This window comes from Phyllobates terribilis, unplaced genomic scaffold (genome assembly GCF_046119375.1).
Source record: "Phyllobates terribilis strain yellow unplaced genomic scaffold, ASM4611937v1 Scaffold_2151__1_contigs__length_160872, whole genome shotgun sequence".
Classification (NCBI taxonomy): Eukaryota; Metazoa; Chordata; class Amphibia; order Anura; family Dendrobatidae; genus Phyllobates; species Phyllobates terribilis.
In genome coordinates, this window is record NW_027364909.1 from 72,019 (window position 1) to 91,177 (window position 19,159).

At 43.0% G+C, this 19,159-nt stretch overlaps 1 long non-coding RNA gene across 1 annotated transcript in view; it reads right to left on the minus strand.

Annotated features, from left to right (window-relative positions):
- Positions 1–4,220: 4,220 nt before the first annotated feature.
- The window catches only part of LOC141245818 (uncharacterized), a 55,433-nt gene continuing 40,494 nt past the window's right edge, over positions 4,221–19,159 (minus strand). Inside the window, exon 3 of the long non-coding RNA XR_012309475.1 lies at positions 4,221–4,467. This is a non-coding gene — a long non-coding RNA (uncharacterized lncRNA). The remainder of the gene's footprint in view (positions 4,468–19,159) is intronic.

A 19,159-nucleotide genomic window follows, 5' to 3' on the forward strand; every position in this document is an offset into this window, starting at 1 on the left:
ATGGCTGGTTGATGGACACCCCATGCAAACACGGCTACGGCGCTAACAAGGAGGAGGTGGAGTAATGTTTTGGGCTGGAATCATGGGGAGAGAGATTGTCGGCCCCTTTTAGGATCCCTGAAGGGGTAAAGATAAACTCCATAATGTATGTTGAGTTTCTCAAACAGCACTTCCTTCCATGGTTCAAGAAGAAGAACCGTGTATTCCGCAGGAACATCATTTTCATGCATGATAATGCCCCGTCTCATGCTGCACATAACACATCTGCATCTCTGGCTGCTATGGGCATAAAAGGGGACAAACTTATGGTGTGACCCCCATGCTCCCCTGACCTCAACCCCATTGAGAACCTCTGGAGCATCATCAAAAGGAGTGTCTATGATGGCGGGAGGCAGTTCACATCTAAGTAACAGCTCTGGGAGGGTATTCTGTCCTCATGCAAAACAATTGGAAGCAGAAACCATCCAAAACCTGACAAATTCAATGGACGAGAGAGTTCAGAAGCTCCTTGCGAACAAGGGGTACTATGAGCAAATGTAACATCACCTAGAATAAAGTTTTGAGTTGAAAACTGTTTTATTTCAGTTTGTAATAACCTGCTAATGCTTATAATTTCAAAAATGACCATTTTTTTGTTCTTTATTAAAATGAAAAGGTTGAAAACTCTGCTGTGCATAATAATTTGGAACATGCATTTTGAGTGCAGTTGAGTTTTTTATTTTTTAAAACTATACTGTTATCATAGGCAGTTTGTACAAAAACCTTTCAATTGTACTCTAAGGCTGAGTTCACACGATGCGTTTTTCATGCGTTTCCGCGGCGTTTTTGCGGTTGCGTAAACGCCGCGGAAACGCATGAAAAACGCATGGTAGAAGGGCAGCAATGTTCCCCAATGGAAATCCGCATGTGCTGTGCCCATGATGCGGATTTTTTGTCAAAAATCCGCAGCATGTCAATTAATTTTGCGAAAACGCTGCTCTTTTGCCGCCATTGACTTGCATTAGACCGCATGGAATCCGCATCACTGTATATGTTGATGCGCTTTTCATGCGGTCTAATGTGCGGATGGTACCCGGGTGTGGATAAGAGGACTCTCATCCAGACCCAGGTACCATTAAAAAAAAAAGAATAAAATAAAAAATATATATATTCTCACCTTCTGACGGCCCGCGCTGCGTCCTGCTGGCTTCCCGGGCACTTCGCGGTTGAATGAAGGACCTTCGCTGACGTCAGAGTCATGTGACGGGTCACGTGACGCTGACGTCGGAAGGTCCTAAAGTCTTCACTGCCGGCAGCCGGGACCGATGAAGCAGGACACCGGGGGCCATCAGAGGGTAAAGTATAGATTTATTTTTTATTTTTTGACATTCACACACTATATAAATCCATGCCGGTTGCATGGATTTATATAGTGTGAAGTTGACAAGCACTTTCCAAGTGATGCTAAAATCGCTTGGGAAGCGCTTGTCAACCCGCATGCGGAAATGCATGTGAAGAACGCTTCATTTCCGCATGTCCCTGGCAGGAAACCGCATGTACAATCCGCATGCGTTTTTTCCTGCCAGAGAGATGCAGAAACGCTCAGGAAAAAATCCTGAGCATTTCTGCATCGTGTGCACATACCCTAATAGTTATTTGACTGGAAAATTACAATGACTGCAATTCATATAGGTAATTTGGGAAAATCTGAGAAAATATTATTTGCACAATAATTTGGAACACAGTGTATTTGCCGAATAGGATAATAATAATCTTTATTTTTATATAGCGCTAACATATTCCACAGTGTTTTACATACATTATCATCGCTGTGCCCATCAGGGTTCACAATCTACATTCCCTATCAGTATGTCTTTAGAGCATAGGAGGAAACTGGAGAACCCGGAGGAAACCCACGCAAACACGGGGAGAACATACAAACTCCTTGGTGGGATCTGAACCCAGGACCCCAGCGCTGCAAGGCTGCAGTACTAAACACCGAGCCAGTGTGCTGTATGTATTTTTTACTAGTATTTTGGGGTATTTTCTCATTTTTAATCAATTTTGTTAGCAAGGATGAAGAAAACAAAGAATAAATGTGCAATTGTTCTTAATGTTTATTGTGTTCACCATGCAGTATAATGTTCATGCTATTATTTTGGTTCAATATGATTACGGAGACACTCAATTTACACTGTCTTTTTTGTTGTTTTCATTGTGTGGGATAAATAATGACATTATTATCTATCAAGTCATTACAGATGCAGCAACATACTTTTTTAAAAACATTTTATGGAGTTTTTCTCCAAAAGTGACCCACATTATGTTAAAGGGGCTCTAAATCCCTCTTACAGTTATATGAAAAAGTTTGGGCACCCCTATTAATCTTAAGCTTAATGTTTTATAAAAATTGGTGTTTTTGCAACAGCTATTTCAGTTTGATATATGTAATACCTGTTGGACACAGTAATGTTTCTGCCTTGAAATGAGGTTTATTGTACTGTTGTAAGTTCTCTCATGCGAGAGAATCGGGCTGATTATGCTAAGGACACTCGGCTCACACTCTGTCATTTTGATCTGGGTGTCATGTTAGTGTGATCCCATTCTCTCACATGAGAGAATCTCAGCACAGGTGTGGAGAAGACGGAGAACTTAATTTCTCAATCTTCTCCATTGTCTCTGTGCGCATACATCACACTGCACTCAGATTAAGTCCGAGTGCAGTCCGATATTTCACACACACCCATTGACTCGTAGCGAAATCATAGTGAAATCATAGTGATTTGCCCTGTGATTCACGGTCCAGGAATACCTGTCCTTTCATCTCTGGATACACTTGCAGATACACCTGATTCAGAACATGAAGAGCAGGATTCTGACGAAGGTTTCATACTAGTCCCAATGAGCCACAGCTTTTTCTTCACACTTTGAATAAAATGATTTAGTCAAGGACTTCCTAAATATTCTGCACAACTTTTAGGCTCTAGACTAAAGGAAAAGAACCCACTATTCCTGTTAACTGTTAATTCTTGGTACAGAAGCAGAGAAAAGGAATTCCTTCCATACTTTACTCAAGACGGTGCTCTAGTGTATTGCAGTGATATTCCTAGGCTGATGGAAAAATGTAACATTGAGTACAATGTGAGCAAGTGGAGATTCTTTATTGATTCATGAAAAAGTATGAAAGCTGTGCTACTGCACAATGGCAGCAAGTATGCTTTAGTGCCTGTAGAGCATTCTATGCACTTGAAGAAATGCTATGAGAATTTTGACTTTATTCTAAAGAAACTTAAAGAAGTTGTCCACTACTTTCACATTGATGCCTGTAGGAAAGGGCATCCATGTATGATCGGACGGGGAACCCTCGCCGACCAGCTGTTATCGGTCCCAGCCGAAAGTCCTTACCTGCAGTGCTTGGCTGTCCATCTGTAGTGGCCGCCGGGGGGTACTGCACATTCAATTGAATGGGAGGTGGATGAGCAGTAACAAGCGCCAGCCACTACAACTTGACTGCCAAGCACCGCAGGTAAGGACTTCCGAAAGGCACCGATATCAGCTGATCGACGGGGGTGCCGCGTTCAGGACCCCAGCCGATCATACATTCATGCCCTATCCTAAAGATAGGGTATCAATGTGAAAGTAGTGGACAACCGCTTTAATTACAAGGATCAAGGAAGGTCAATATGTGGTGATCTGAAAGTTCTCTCATTGCTCCTTAAGCAGCAAGAAGGATGCGTGAAGTACCAATGCTTTTGTGAGAATGGCACAGCCGGGATAGGACTCATTACTGGAGCCAAAACAGTGGGTCAATAAGAACATCTTTGCAATCTGGGATTCAAGAACATAGTTGCGGAATGTTTAGTTAATTCCACTAAAGTTCTCCTGCCACCACTCCACATTAACATGGAGAGGAGAACTGAAGAGAAAAAGAAAAGGAATAAGAATTAATTTGCAATAAAGTTGCAGAATTCATGTTCAATAAATTTAAATTATAATATTGTTTGCATTTTTGCCTACAGTAAAAATTTTCCTTGTTCATCTCACTTGTAGGTAATTTCATGCGCATTTTGTGCATTATCCATATGTGATGGTTAAATTTATTAAAACAGTCATTGAATTTGAAAACATTTTCATAAACCCAATCGCTGCATACCTGTGCAGGCTGCAATTGTTTTTTCATACTGAATTGGCATGAGAAAATAGTCGGTGCTATGTACTGCCCCTTAGTATAATATTGGGTTGAGTGCTATTCGATAAAATATTGGATAGCTCAAGGCCGTGTTTTACGCCAGTGTGAGTGAGCCCTAAACATTACTCCCCGATGCAGCACTTCATAGGAAAACATACGTACAAACGTGTACAACAAAACACACACAAATATACACCTTACCATCAGTAAAATAGTAGTCGGGGTACTTCTCCTCAAACACGTAGATGGGTTTAGGCTTCCCTTTCAGCCTCTCGCTGACTCTCCTTACAAGCTCATACCTGCCAGCAAGCAAAATGCGAAATATAGTTACTAACATTTACTACATGTCTACTTTACGTCAGCAACATTTCTGACATCCCTTTTCTTAACATGTTTAAATGTTCAGCAGCATTTTTTCAATAACATTTACAAATCTTTTTTTTTTTTTTTTTAGAATGGATCACTTCGGTTCTGAAGTGACTGAGGGGCCTATATTTCAGAAACCCCACAATCAAGACCACATTTTAATAACGGCACCCTTCAAGGTATTAAAAACCACATTCAAAAGTTTGTTAACCTTTCAAGTATAGAAATTGGAGCCCAAAATTTGTTGTGCAATTTCTCCTGCATATGCCGGCACCCGATGTGTGGCCGGAAACTACTGTTTGGGCACACCATAACCATAGGGCTCGGAAGAAAAGGAGGGCTACTTGACTTCTGATGCAGAATTTTGGCAAAAATGCTTTGAGACTGCCATGTAACATTTGAGAAGCCTCGAGGTTGCCAAAACAGCAGAAACCTGCTGCAAGTGAAGCCATTTTGGAAATTACACCCTCTCAGTTGCGGTTGGACTGCACAGGTGTTCTCCAGAAATCAGAATGCAATTGGTGTTGCAGAGTGAAATCTGTATATTTCAACTGCATGATGATGAAACTGAGTGAAAACTTGTTTTTTGTGAGTTGAGTGGCAGCTTTTCTTGGTACCATTTTGCAGTAGATAACATTTTGCTTTTAAGGCTAAGTTCACAATTATCCCATGCTCTGCGCTGAGCACTTATGTCACAGCTTCCATCTAACAGACTTTACTTTAACCCCTTCACGACCTTCGATGTATCCATAAGTCCAGGTTGGTAAGTACTTCCAGATTTGTCACGCACAGACTCTGTGGGAGCACGAACACCGCCGGGTGTTCAGCGATTCTGACAGCTGACACCCAGCTCTCACTGAAGGGCAGTTTAACCCCCTACACACTGCGATCAATATCGATCGCGGCATTTACAAGGCAGGGGCCGATCATTGCCATGGTGACTCGACGTTGTCATGATGACATCTGGGTCACGAGTGCTAGCAAGCCAATTAGATCAAGAGCAGTGCATGATCTAACTAGCACTGACAGTTTATAAATCACTGCAATGCTTGTGCATTGCTATGCTTTAGAATCTTTATTATGGTGATCAGAGCTGCGAAAGTCCCATAGAGAGATTAAGTAATAAGGTTTAAAAAAATATTGTAAATTATTTTTTATTCCCTTCACCCAGAACCTGTTTTCACCTTCCTAACCAGGCCATTTTTTTCAATTCTGACCATTGTCACTTTATGAGGTAATAACCTTGGAACGCTTCAACGGATCCCACTGATTCTCAGATTCTTTTTTTCATGACATATTCTGCTTTATAATAATGTTAAAATTTCTTCGATATGACTTGTATTTATTTGAGAGAAAAAAATCTGAAAACTGGCGAAAATTTTGCAATTTTTAAAATTGTAATTTTTATGCCTTTAAATCAGAGCGATATGTCACACAAAACATTTAATAAATAACATTTCCCACATGTCTACTTTACATCTGCATCATTTTTAAAACATATTTTTTTTCTGTTTGAAAGTTAGAAAAGTTAAAAGTTGACCAGCGATTTCTCATTTTTAGGGACCACATCAGATTTGAAGTGACTTTGAGAGGTCTATATGACAGAAAATACCTAAAAGTGACACCATTCTAAAAACTGCACCCCTCAAGGTGCTCAAAACCACATTCAAGTATATTAACCCTTCCTTCAGTTGTTTCACAGGAACTAAAGGAATGTGGAAGGAAAAAATTAACATTTAACTATTTTCACAAAAAATTTACTTTAGACCCAAATGTTTTTATTTTCACAAGGGTAACAGGAGAAAATGGACCCCAAACACTGTAAAATTTCCCAAGAGTACAACATAGATGGGGGAAAACTACTGTGTGGGCGCACAGCAGGGCTCAGAACGGAAGGAGTGCTATTTAACTTTTGAAATGCAAAATGTGCTGAAATCATTGGAGGACATCATGTCACATTTGGAGAGCCCCTGATGTGCCTACAGAGTGGAAACCCACCACAAGAGACCCCATTTTGTTAACTAGACCCCTTAAGGAATTTATCTAGATGTGTGTTGAGCACCTTGAACCCCCAGGTACTTCACTGAATTTTTCAACACTGATCTGTGAAAATTAAAAAAAATATATATATTTTTCTCACAAAAATATTGCTTTAACCGCAAGTTTTTTTCATTTTTACAAGGATAGCAGGAGAGAATGGACCCCAACATGTGTTGTGCAATTTCTCCTGAGTACGCAGATACCCTATATGTGGTCCAAAACTACTTTTGAGGCACAGTGCAAAGCTCTGAAGGGAAATTTATACCGTAAATTTATCACTTAAACATGAGCCATGTATGAGGGTGTCAGAGCCGGAGTCGTGGAGTCGAAGGTGGAGTCGGTGTCATGGAAATTGAGGAGTCGAAGGTTTGGCTTACCGACTCCACATACCATTGGGCAGTGAAGAAAAATAATTAAATTTTTACCACCAAAATTTTGTTTCAGCCCCAGATTTTACACTTTCACACTGGGCAAAAATGGCACAAAAAAAATTGTCCCACAATTTTAGCTGAATGTAGAAATACCCCATATGGGTCATTTTCTGTCAAGTGATCCAAATCTGAATATTTTTTTTACCTGATGTCTTCGGATTTTTTTTTTCTTTGTTTTTTTTTCAGTGCTAATTTAGTGAATTGCAAAATAAGGTAGTTAATTTTATATAGATTTCTAAAGTTTTGAAAAAGTTAGAATTTTGGGCTTGCATAATGATAAATTTTTGATATGTCATATCTCGGGTTAGAAATAAGATAAAGAGATCTCCCACCGTTCTGTTTAGAAAGGTACAAGCTTTAATTTGACATGTCACAAGATTATGTTTGCTAATATTTTGTTTTTGAGGAGTCAAATTAAAAAGGAGCCATTACAGGTAAGAGGAGTGTATGGCGCCGGAGATCGCGGTAAGCGTAAGCACTGAACGCATACTGCGATCTAGGGCGCCATACTTTCATACTTACCTAACCGGGAGGTGTGTTGCCCCGGCGCCTCTGTTCTGGCCGGAGACTGGGTCAGGAATGCGGGGTCGGAACCGGCGCATGCGCATAGCGCGCTATCCGGCGCCATTTTACTGAAGACACATTTGCCATGCATACCAGGACTGGGGATGAGGGGTACCATACATACCAGGATATGGATGAGGGGTACCATACATACCAGGATTGAGGATGAGGGATACCATACATACCAGGATTGGTGATGAGGGGTGCCATGAATACCAGGATTGGGAATGAGGGGTATCATGCATACCAGGATGAGGGATGGGATGCCATGCATTCCAGGATGGGGATGAGGGGTACCATGCATACCAGCATAAGGCTGAGGGGCCATACATACAAGGATTGGGGATGAGGGAGCCATGCATACCAGAATTGATATGAGGGGTGCCAAGCATACCAGGATTGGAGATGAGGGGTGCCATGCTTACCAGGACTGAGGATGAGGGGAACATACATACCAGGATTGGGGATGAGGGGGGCCATGCATACCAGGATTGGGGATGAGGGGTCCCAAGTATACCAGGATTGAAGATGAGGGGTGGCACGCATACCAGGATAGGGATGAGGGGATACCATGCATACCAGGATAGGGATGAAGGGGTACCATGCATACCAGGATAGGGATGAGGGGCCATGCATACCAGGATACGAATGAGGGGCCATGCATACCAGGATGGGGATGAGGGGGTACCATACATACCAAGATAGGGATGAGGGATGGGGTACCATGCATACCAGGATAGGGATGAGGGGTACCAAGCACACCAGAATGAGGGATGGTGTGCCATGAATACCAAGATTGGGGATGAGGAGTGCCATGCATACCAGGATGGGGGTAAGGGGCCCATGCATGCCAGGATAAGGCTAAGGAGGCCATACATACCAGCATTGGGGATGAGGGAGCCATGCATACCAAGATGAGGGATGGGGTGCCATGTATACCAGGATTGGGATGAGGGGTGCCATGCATACCAGGATTGGTATAAGGGCTGCCATGCATACCAGGATTGGGGATGAGGGGTGCCATTCATACCAGGATAGGGATGAGGGGTACCATGCATACCAGGATAGGGATGAGGGGGTACCATGCATACCAGGATAGGGATGAGGGGTATCATGCATACCAGGATTAGATGGGGCAGCACATAACAGGATGGGGGAACAGGATTGGGTAGCACAAATACCAAAATGGGGAGCCACAAATACCAGGATGGGGGCTGCACAAATACCAGGATGGGGACAGCACAAATATCAGGATGGGGACAGCACATAACAGGATGGGGGCGCAGAATAGGGGCAGCACATAACAGGATGGGGGACCATATACCAATAAAAATGCTCGCCACTCGGGCGTAGAACAGGTTCAATAGCTACTATGTTATAAAAAATTTTAAATAGGTATAAGTGTTACCTGTGTTTTTGGTTACATTTGTACAAGGACTCAAGTTGGGATCTCTCCTTGGGACAATACTTTTATATGTTTAATACTAAAGTAAAAGAAGCAATATTAACCCCTTTAAAGGCTGTTTGCACGTTAATGACCAGGCTAATTTTTACAATTCTGACCAGTGTCACTTTACGAGGTAATAACTCTGGAACGCTTTAACGGATCCCACTGATTCTGAGAAAGTGTCTGGCTGTGACGGCATAAAGATGAGCCGAGGTCATGTCCAATGAACTCAGCTCACCTCATGCACGTCACTGACAGCGTGGGAGAATTCTACTGCGCATGCGGTGAGCGTGAGAGAATTCTCCCATGCTGTCAGTGACGTGCATGAGGTGAGCTCATGTCCAATGAACTCAGCTCACCTCATGCACGTCATTGACAGCGTGGGAGAATTCTCCTGCACTCAGCTCTTGAGCAGGAGAATTCTCCCACGCTGGGATGGCATTGAGATGACAGGCTGGATCGCAGCTGAACGCTGCCATCCAGCTTTTCATCCTTCAGAGACACTGCAGAGCGCAAGCATGCCTGCGCTCTGCAGTGTCTATGAAGGATGGCATGCTGGATGGCAGCGCTCAGCAGCGATCCAGCCTGTCATCTCAATGCCATCCCAGCATGGGAGAATTCTCCTGCTGAAGCGCTGAGTGCAGGAGAATTCTCCCACGCTGTCAATGACGTGCATGAGGTGAGCTGAGTTCATTGGACATGAGCTCACCTCATGCACGTCACTGACACCTTGGGAGAATTCTCTCACGCTCACCGCATGCGCAGTAGAATTCTCCGACGCTGTCAGTGACGTGCATGAGGTGAGCTGAGTTCATTGGACATGACCTCGGCTCATCTTTATGCCGTCACAGCCAGACACTGAGGAGCGCAAGCATGCCTGCGCTTCTCAGTGTCTGCGGCATGGCAAGCTGGATGGCAGCTTTCGGCTGCGATCCAGCCTGTTATGTGAATGTAGCAGAGCTGGAGCCATCCTGGGAACCATCGAAAGGTAAGGATGAAGTTGCTTTATTATTTTACTTTTATTGCAGGAGATCGTTGGCTTTAGCTGGAATGGGCGTGATGGTAAGTATGGTTTAATTTAGAACAATAAAGAATTGTGTGTTTATTTCAATTAAAGGACTTTATTCTGGGTGTTTGTGTTTTTTTTTTTAACTTTGACTATGGGGTTAGTAATGGGGGTGTCTTACAGACGCCTTTCCATTACTAACCTGGGCTTGATGTCAGCTGGCATTATAAGCTGACATCAACCCCAGCCCTATTACCCCACTGCCACCGCTACAGGGCAGTGGGAAGAGCGAGGCTAAGTGCCAGAATTGGCGCATCCTATGGATGCGCCATTTCTGGGGCGGCTGACGGCTGGTGTTTCTAGCCTGGGAGGGGGCCAATATTCATGGCACCCTTCCTGGGCTACTAATATCAGCCCCCAGCTGTCTGCCTAGCCTTTGCTAGCTATTAAAATAGGGGATTCCCCACATCATTTTTTTGGGGGTCCCCCATTTTAATAGCTAGTAAAGGCTAGGTATTCAGCTGGGGGCTGATATTAGTAGCCTGGGAAGCTCCGTGGGTATTACCCCCTTCCCAGGCTTCAAACATCTGCCCCAGCCATCTGCTTAACCTCCGCTAAAGACTAAAATTACAGGGAACCCCACGCCAATTTTTTTTTTAATAAATCCTTTATTTTAACACTAAATGACAAGCACAGTAACCAACACTATCACTGTACTTCTTATATATGTGACTGACATGTTTCTATCTATCTAATCTATGTGTGATGCTCTATTCTTTCTATTCTAAATTGTCGGGTATCGATGCTGAATTGCCGGCCGGCTTTTTTAAAGAGACTGTGCATGAAAACACTATTATTTTTTTTAATAAATCCTTTAACACTAAATGACAAGTACAGTAAGCAACACTGTCACTGTACTTCTTATATATGTGACTGACATGTTTCTATCTATCTAATCTATGTGTGATGCTCTATTCTTTCTGTTCTAAATTGTCGGGTACCGTTGTATGCCGCTGCTGAATTGCCGGCTTTTCATGTAATACATTCTACATTATTCTTAGTTGTTTTCCTTCATGTAGAATTAACCTACAAGGAAAGAAAGGGTTTATTTTCATTTCGATATTTGTGTCCCATTGACTTGCATTGGTTTCCGGTATCGGAATCGGCGATATCCAATATTTTTTGGGTATCGGTCCGATCCAATCCGATATTTCGCGATATCGGAAGGTATCGCTCAACACTAGTTGTCATATATCAGTTGTGTAAGTCAGAAATGAATTTAGTAGCCCATGGATGTGTGGTACAGGCTGAAGCATTCTTTCATACACAGGACAGGTTTGTCAGTGCAGGTGTCGCATTCCGTAGCACACTCAGCACCTCTTTTGTGACTTACCTTTTTTTCTGCTTTGAGGGACTTCCCCCGGGAAATGTTGGCATTGTACTATACGAGCACCTTCAGTTCCGGAATTACTGGGGCCTGCTCCTTCCTCACTGCCAAATAACAGGGCCTTGATCACTACCTCCTGGAACCGAAAATACGATGTAGCGGTCTGGCCTGCACATCGTGATAAAAGAAAAGTGTTATGCATTGCCATCTGTACGATGTGCACGGCCACCTTCTTGTACCACACCTTGGCCTTTCTCAAAGCACTGTACGGCTGGTGGACTTGATCAGAGAGATCAACTCCCCCCCCAGTACACAATCTGGTTTGACGACCTGTGTAGAGGTACCTCATACAGTGCTGGGAGTGCTGCCATCACCATGTATGGTGGTCAAGAGAAGGACATCCCTCTTGTCCTAGTACTTGACCACCAGCATGTGGTTGCTACATTGGGCTCTGCTCTCACCCCTTCTGAGCAGCTGCCCAATTAGCATCTTCGAGAGGCATCTGATTTTTGCGGACAGTATTTCAAGGCTGCGGTACCTCACACAAAGAGGGACTTAAAGAGTGGGATGTTGGTATAAAAGTTATCCACGTAGAGGTGATAAACTTGATCCAGCAGTGGGCGCACCAAATCCAACACAATTTTACCACTCACTCTCAGGACAGGGGGGCATTCAGTGGGCTCAATGCAGGAGTCCTTTCCTTCATAAACCCTAAACTTGTGGGTGTACCCTGAGGTACTCTCACACAGTTTGTACAGCTTCATTTCGTACCTGGCCCTCTTAGTGCGCAGGTACTGCCAGAATTTAAGCCTCCCCTTAAGATGAATTTGGGACTCATCCACGTAGATGTCATTTTGAGGCATGTACATTTCAGTAGACTTGTTGTTGAAGTTCTTCGATGACCGGCCGAACTTTGAAAAGATGATTGGGATCATCTCGGTGAGAACAACGTACATTATCATTTAATGCAAGAATTTGTGGATGGTCTCAAAACGTGTCTGGATCATGACCATTCGGAACAATGGAGTGTTATACAAAACGTTAACACTCCAATGAACTTCTAGCTTCTTCAGTATCCCCATGTGAAGGACCAGGCCCCAAAACTTCTAACTTCAAGTTAGAAAATGATGAGTGGTTTTGTGACAAAAATTGTTGAGCGTACAAATTAGTTTCGCCCACCATCAGGTTTAAAAAATCCTCAGAGAAAAAGACTTTGAAAAAGTCTATTTCTGTGAGGCGGGTGGTGTCAAACTTGATTCCTTATTGCACCAGAATATGCGGAATCTGTGGCTCATAATTTTCGAGGGTCTAGGTCCACATGGGGTCAATAATGGCTGGCGCTGGTTCAGCTTCTGTCCTAGGGCGTCTTTTTGGCGGTTCAGAATCACCCGAGGAGGAAGAGGGGGACGAGGATGAGGAAAAATAAAGAAAGGTGGGATCCTCTCCCTTACTGTCAGTGTTGAAGGCAAGGAAAGTAGTGTATGGCTCCTTCACTGAATACCGTGTGTGGGACAAGCGGGACAACATTTTTTTTTTCATGTATGTGGTGTTTGTATCAGTACTTTATTCAGTTGTGTGTGTGAGAGTGCTTGGTGTAAACTTTTTTTTTTTTTAAAGAAAAAAAGCAATAACAGGAGGTGGTGCAAAGGGGGGGGGGAGAAAAAAAAGTCTATGAAACAAAACAGTGGAAAACAGCAAGCATGAGTGCGGATCAGAGATGTGCGCCAAGTGCAACACTTGGCGGCTGCTGGATGTGCGCACGGAGGTGGTGCAAAGGGAGGGGGAGTGCAAAACAGCAAACACGAGTGTGAATCAGTGATCTGCATCACTGACTAACGCTCGATGGCTGATGGATGTGCACAAGGAGGTGGTGCAAAGGGAGGGGAGAAAAAAAGTGTAATGCTCGGCAGCTGCTGGATGTGCGCACAGAGGTAGTGCAAAGGAGGGGGGGAATGGACAGAGACAAAAAAAAGTCCTGGAAAACAGCGAGCACAGACGTTGATCAGTGATTTGCGTCATTGATCCATGCTCAGCCGCTGCAGGACGCACGAAAAAAAAAAATCTGCCAAAAATCAAGTACTGATCATCACTATGTGGCAGAAAGGGGGAGGTGGGGAGTTTGATAAAAAGAGGGGGAAAGGAGGAAGAGGGGGATTGAGGTGGATGAGGAGAGATCAGGCAGGGATCTTCTTTCTTCTATCTTCTTTATTTGCTAGCAGCAGGAGCAGCAATTGTGGGGTCACAGGCTTTTGTCGCACCACAAGGCCCAGCACGGCACACAATCTGACAGCGTGACCGCCCTGTACAAGTCCTCAGCTACTATGAGGAAGTGCAGGACAGTCACAGCCAGGTCACAGCGCATCTGTGCGCTGTGACTGGTGCGATCGATGTCATCGTCGATAACACCAATCATAGCGGGCTCAGGTGAGGCCTGGCGTTGCCAGGCACCAGCCTGTGATCGGTGCTCTTACAGCCAATCACAGCGGTCATAGTTGCAGGGGGGCGGTGACATCCTCCTAGGATGACGACGCCATCTACCCTGAGGTAAGATGCACCAGAATTTAAATGTGATCACTACGACTCCGGTCACGGTGCCTCATTAAAGATGAGAAGTAATAATAAGTACCTGGTCCACAAGACCCAGGGCACAGGACAGTATTATTACGTACAATGTCAGAAAGGGTTATTTAAATACACGTGTTTCAATTTTTTTATTATTAATATTACAACACTAGATATGTACTTTTTCAAGTTTTTAAACAGAGTATAGTAGTTAAATCACCAAGCTTTAAAATAAAACAAAATTAACTAGTCTGAACAATTGAATTAATAGTAAGTCCTTTTGTTTCATCAATTTGTCCCTTCTACTGGGCAAGATTTAATCTTGTCAACAATCTCTTATAACAATGGCGGTTTCCTTTTGTGTCAGTATGTATGGTTGTTATGGTGTTAGAGTCCACCTGAGTTAATATCTGATTTTTGGTTACTTTTAATAGCTTTGGTTTTCTTGGATACACAAAGGAAGGGGACGGACCAGAAGGATGCAGAAAAATCCCTTCTACTTCTTCATTAGCATAATCTTGGCAGAGTACATTAGCCGGCAGCCACCAGTGCTGATCATATTCACAGGTCACATAACCAGTTATGTCACCATTGCCAATCTTGTGCCATCTTCAATCACTTCATGGACTTCACTGTCGTTGCTGAATGAATGTTTTTATTTCTGTGTCACTCAGTGGAATGAAAGTGTGGTATTGTGAAGTTCTTGTGATGGGTTCTACTTCCTGTAACTAATGTTTTAACAAAATCTCCTCTTCTTTGTAGTCCTGGTTTGTACAGTACATGAACTGAATGTTAGGAATATTTTCTCACTGCAGCTGAATAGTTGGCGGTGTGTTAAGATGTGGTCTGAATATGGCCTCTGGAGGCTAGCCCGAGCTGCAAGACGTTGCACGCTGCCTTCTTAACCATCACATACACCTTTGCCATGAGCTGTAGAAAAAAGAGCCATTCAGCTTCCACTCCAAATTCTTTCTTGTGATGGCAGACATTTATAAAAACATGAGTTTTTTATTTGTAAAAAAAGACCTTATACTTTTAGACCACAGACTGAACAGATCTGAATTCAAGATTTTCGAATTGACAGTGTTTATACTGTTTTATTTTAGTTTGTTTTTTAACCACTTAACAACATCTGACGCACTAATACGCGTCTGTGCCCTGGGACTTTAGAGCCAGACCCGTATTAGTAAATCATGGCGATCACGAGCGCACACAGGCTGTGCGGGCGTGATCGCCGCCGGGTGTCAGCTGATTGTCACAGCTGACACCCGGTACTATGTGCAGGGAGCGGTCAGGCACCGCTCCAAGCACATTAACCCCCGCGATGCTGCGATCGAAGTCGACCGCAGCATTGCGGGGGCAAGGGGAGGTGATCGCAGATACTCACCTCCTCTTCTGGCTTCCAGCGCTGTCTGCCGTGGCTTCCAGGATGTTGCCATGACAACCCGATGTCGTCATGACAACATCCGGGTCACCAGACAGCAGGAAGATTGTTTGGACATGCTCAGTGCATCTCCAAGCAATCTTCTCCCTGTCCAGCACTGACAGCCTGCATGGCACAGGGATAGTGCTGCATTCCTGTGCCATGCAGGCGATCAGAGAAAAAAAAGTGAAAGTCCCAAAGTGGGACAAAGTAATAAAGTATAAAAACTATCAGAAAGTGAAAAAAAAAAAAGAATTGTAAAAATATATAAAAAAAAATAAAAAAAATAATCCACCAAAAATAAAAATATAATGTACCCATCAATAAATATTATTATAAAAAAAAACAAAACAAACAATAAAAGTACACATATTTGGTATCGCCGCGTCCGGAACAACCTGACCTATAAAACTGTCCCACTAGTTAACCCCTTCAGTGAACACGGTAAAAAAAATGAAAAAAAAACGAAGCAAAAAACAATGCTTTATCATCATACCGCCAAACAAAAAATGGAATAACACGCGATCAAAAAGACGAATATAAATAAATATGGTACCGCTGAAAACGTCATCTTGTCCCCCAAAAAACAAGCTGCCACACAGCTCCATCAGCCGAAAAATAAAAAAGTTATAGCTCTCAGAATAAAGCAATGCTAAAAAATATTTTTTTCTATAAAATTGCTTTCATTATGTAAAAGTGCAAAACATAGAAATACGATATAAATGTGGTACCGCTGTAAACGTACTGACCCGAGGAATAAAGCTACCTTATCAATTTTACCACACGCGGAACAGAATAAAAAAAACAAAAAAAACAATTCCTGAATTGTTGGTTTTTGTTTATTCTGCCTCCCAAAAATCGGAATAGAAAGCGATCAAAAAATGTCACGTGCCTGAAAATGGCACCAATAACAACGTCAACTCATCCCGCAAAAAACGAGCCGTCATATGACTGTCTGCCAAAATCTGGAAAAATTATAGCTCTCAAAATATGGCGATGCAAAAACTAGATTTTACAAAAAATGCGTCTTTTAGTGTGTGACAGCTGTCAGTCAGAAAAACCCCATAGGATTCTGGTATCGCTGTAGTCTCACCGACCCGAAGAATAAGGTCGTCTAATCACTTATACCGCATGAGGAACGACGTAAAAAATAAACTCTCAGGTTAGGGTTGTGCTAGGGTTAGGGTTGTGCTAGGGTTAGGGCTGGGTTGGGGTTAGGGTTGTGATGGGGTTGTGATTTTTTACAAAAGAAAAAAACATGACAATAAGGCGACTAGTGTTGAGCGCAAGTGCTCGCTACTTGATTTTGCATCGGGTGCTCTGGTATGCATTGAGTATCGTGGGTATTTAAGTGACATGCTCGAGTCTCCGCCCCATAAGCTTCACGGCCCAAAAAACTTTGCGGGGATTGTCTGCCATGCATGAGCGATCCCCGCATGTTTTTTTTTGGGTGTCTAATAACCGTGAAACATCCGGGCGGGGACTCAAGCATGTCACTCGAGCACACGCAGTACATGGTGCATACCTGAGTACCCGATGCAAACTCAAGTAGCGAGCACTTGCGCTCAAGACTAATGACAACTTATTCAATATAATGACCTAATGTTATCAAATTCTGTGTCGTACCTCTGGGTTCAAAATGTTCACTATACACCTTAATAAAATCCTTGAGGGGTTTAGTTTCCAAAATGGGGTCACTTGTGGGGGAGCTCCACTGTTTAGGCACATCAGGGGCTCTCCAAACGCGACATGGTGTCCGCTAACAAATCAGGGGCTCTCCAAACGCGACATGGTGTCCGCTAACAAATTGAATGGAAAATCGGCTCAAATTGTTAGAGGACGCCATGTTGCGTTTGGAGCTCCCCCACAAGTGACCCCATTTTGGAAACTAGACCACCCAAGGCACCTATCTAGATGCATAGTCAGCACTTGGAACCCTTAGGTGCTTCACAAATTGATTCGTAAAAATGGAAAAGGATTTTTTTTCCACTTTTTCATTTTTACAAATCAATTTGTGAAGCACCTGGGGGTTCCAACTGCTCACTATGCATCTAGATAGCTGCCTTGGAGGGTCTAGTTTCCAAAACGAGGTCACTTGTGGGGGAGCTCCAATGTTTGGGCACACAAGGACTCTCCAAATGCAACATGGTGTCCGCTAACAAATTGTCGGCTCAAATTGTTAGCGGACACCATGTTGCGTTTGGAGAGCCCCTGTGTGCCCAAACATTGGAGCTCCCCCACAAGTGACCCCATTTTGTAAACTAGACCCCCCAAGGCACCTATCTAGATGCATAGTGAGCACTTGGAGCCCCCAGGTGCTTCACAAATTGATTCATAAAAATGAAAAAGTGTTTTTTTTTTCACTTTTTCATTTTTACGAATCAATTTGTGAAGCACCTGGGGGTTCCAAGTGCTCACTATGAATCTAGATAGGTGCCTTTGGGGGTCTAGTTTCCAAAATGGGGTCACTTGTGGGGGAGCTCCAATGTTTGGGCACAAAGGGGCTCTCCAAACGCAACATGGCGTCCGCTAATTATTCAAGCAAATTTTACAATGAAAAAGTCAAATGGCGCTCCTTCCCTTCCGAGCCCTGCCGTGTGCCCAAACAGTGTTTTTTCCCACATATGGGGTATCTGCGTGCCCAGGGGAAATTGCACAACAAATTTTGGGGTCCATTTTTTGTTACCCCTGTGAAAATAAAAAAAATTGGGTCTAAAGTAACATTTTTGTGAAAAGAGTTAAATGTTCATTTTTTTCTTCCACATTCCAAAAATTCCTGTGAAGCACCTGAAGGGTTAATAAACTTATTGAATGTGGTTTGGAGCACCTTGAGGGGTGCAGTTTTTAGAATGGTGTCACTTTTGGGTATTTTCTGCCATGAAGACCTCTCAAAGTGACTTCAAATGTGATGTGGTCCCTAAAAAAATGGTTTTGTAAATTTTGTTGGAAAAATTAGAAATCGCTGGTCAACTTTTAACCTTTATAGCTCCCTAACAGAAAAAAATTTTGGTTCCAAAATTGTGCTGATGTAAAGTAGACATGTGGGAAAATTCAAATTGTGAAAATTGCAAAATTTTCAACATTTTCACCAAATTTCCGTTTTTTTCACAAATAAACGCAAGTGATATCGAAGAAATGTTACCACAATCATGAAGTACAATATGTCACGAAAAAAACAATCTCAGAATCAGGGGGATCCGTTGAAGCGTTCCAGAGTAATTACCTCATAAAGTGACAGGGGTCAGAATTGTAAAAATTGGCCTGGTCATTAACGTGCAAACCACCCTCGGGGGTTAAGGGGTTAAGTATGATCCCATTGAGATGCCAACTTGAATTTTGGTACAGATGTGGCTAGGAGCATAGGAGGTACATGTTATTTTTTTTGCAAATTTAATATTAGATTGATTTTTTGGAAATCCATTTTGAAATTTTGTGTTTGATTCCGCATGGGTAAAATATTAACAATATTAATAATCTTTATTTTTATATAGCGCTAACATATTTCACAGCACTTTACATACATTATCATCGCTGTCCCCATTGGGGCTCACAATCTAAATTCCCTATCAGTATGTCTTTGGAGTGTGGGAGGAAACCAGAGAACCCGGAAGAAACCCACGCAAACACGGGAAGAACATACAAACTCCTTGCAGATGTTGTCCTTGGTGGGATTTGAATCCAGGACCCCAGTGCTGCAAGGCTGCAGTGCTAACTATTGAGCCACCGTGCTTTTTCCACAGTAAGAGCTCAGGTGTGATCTATATG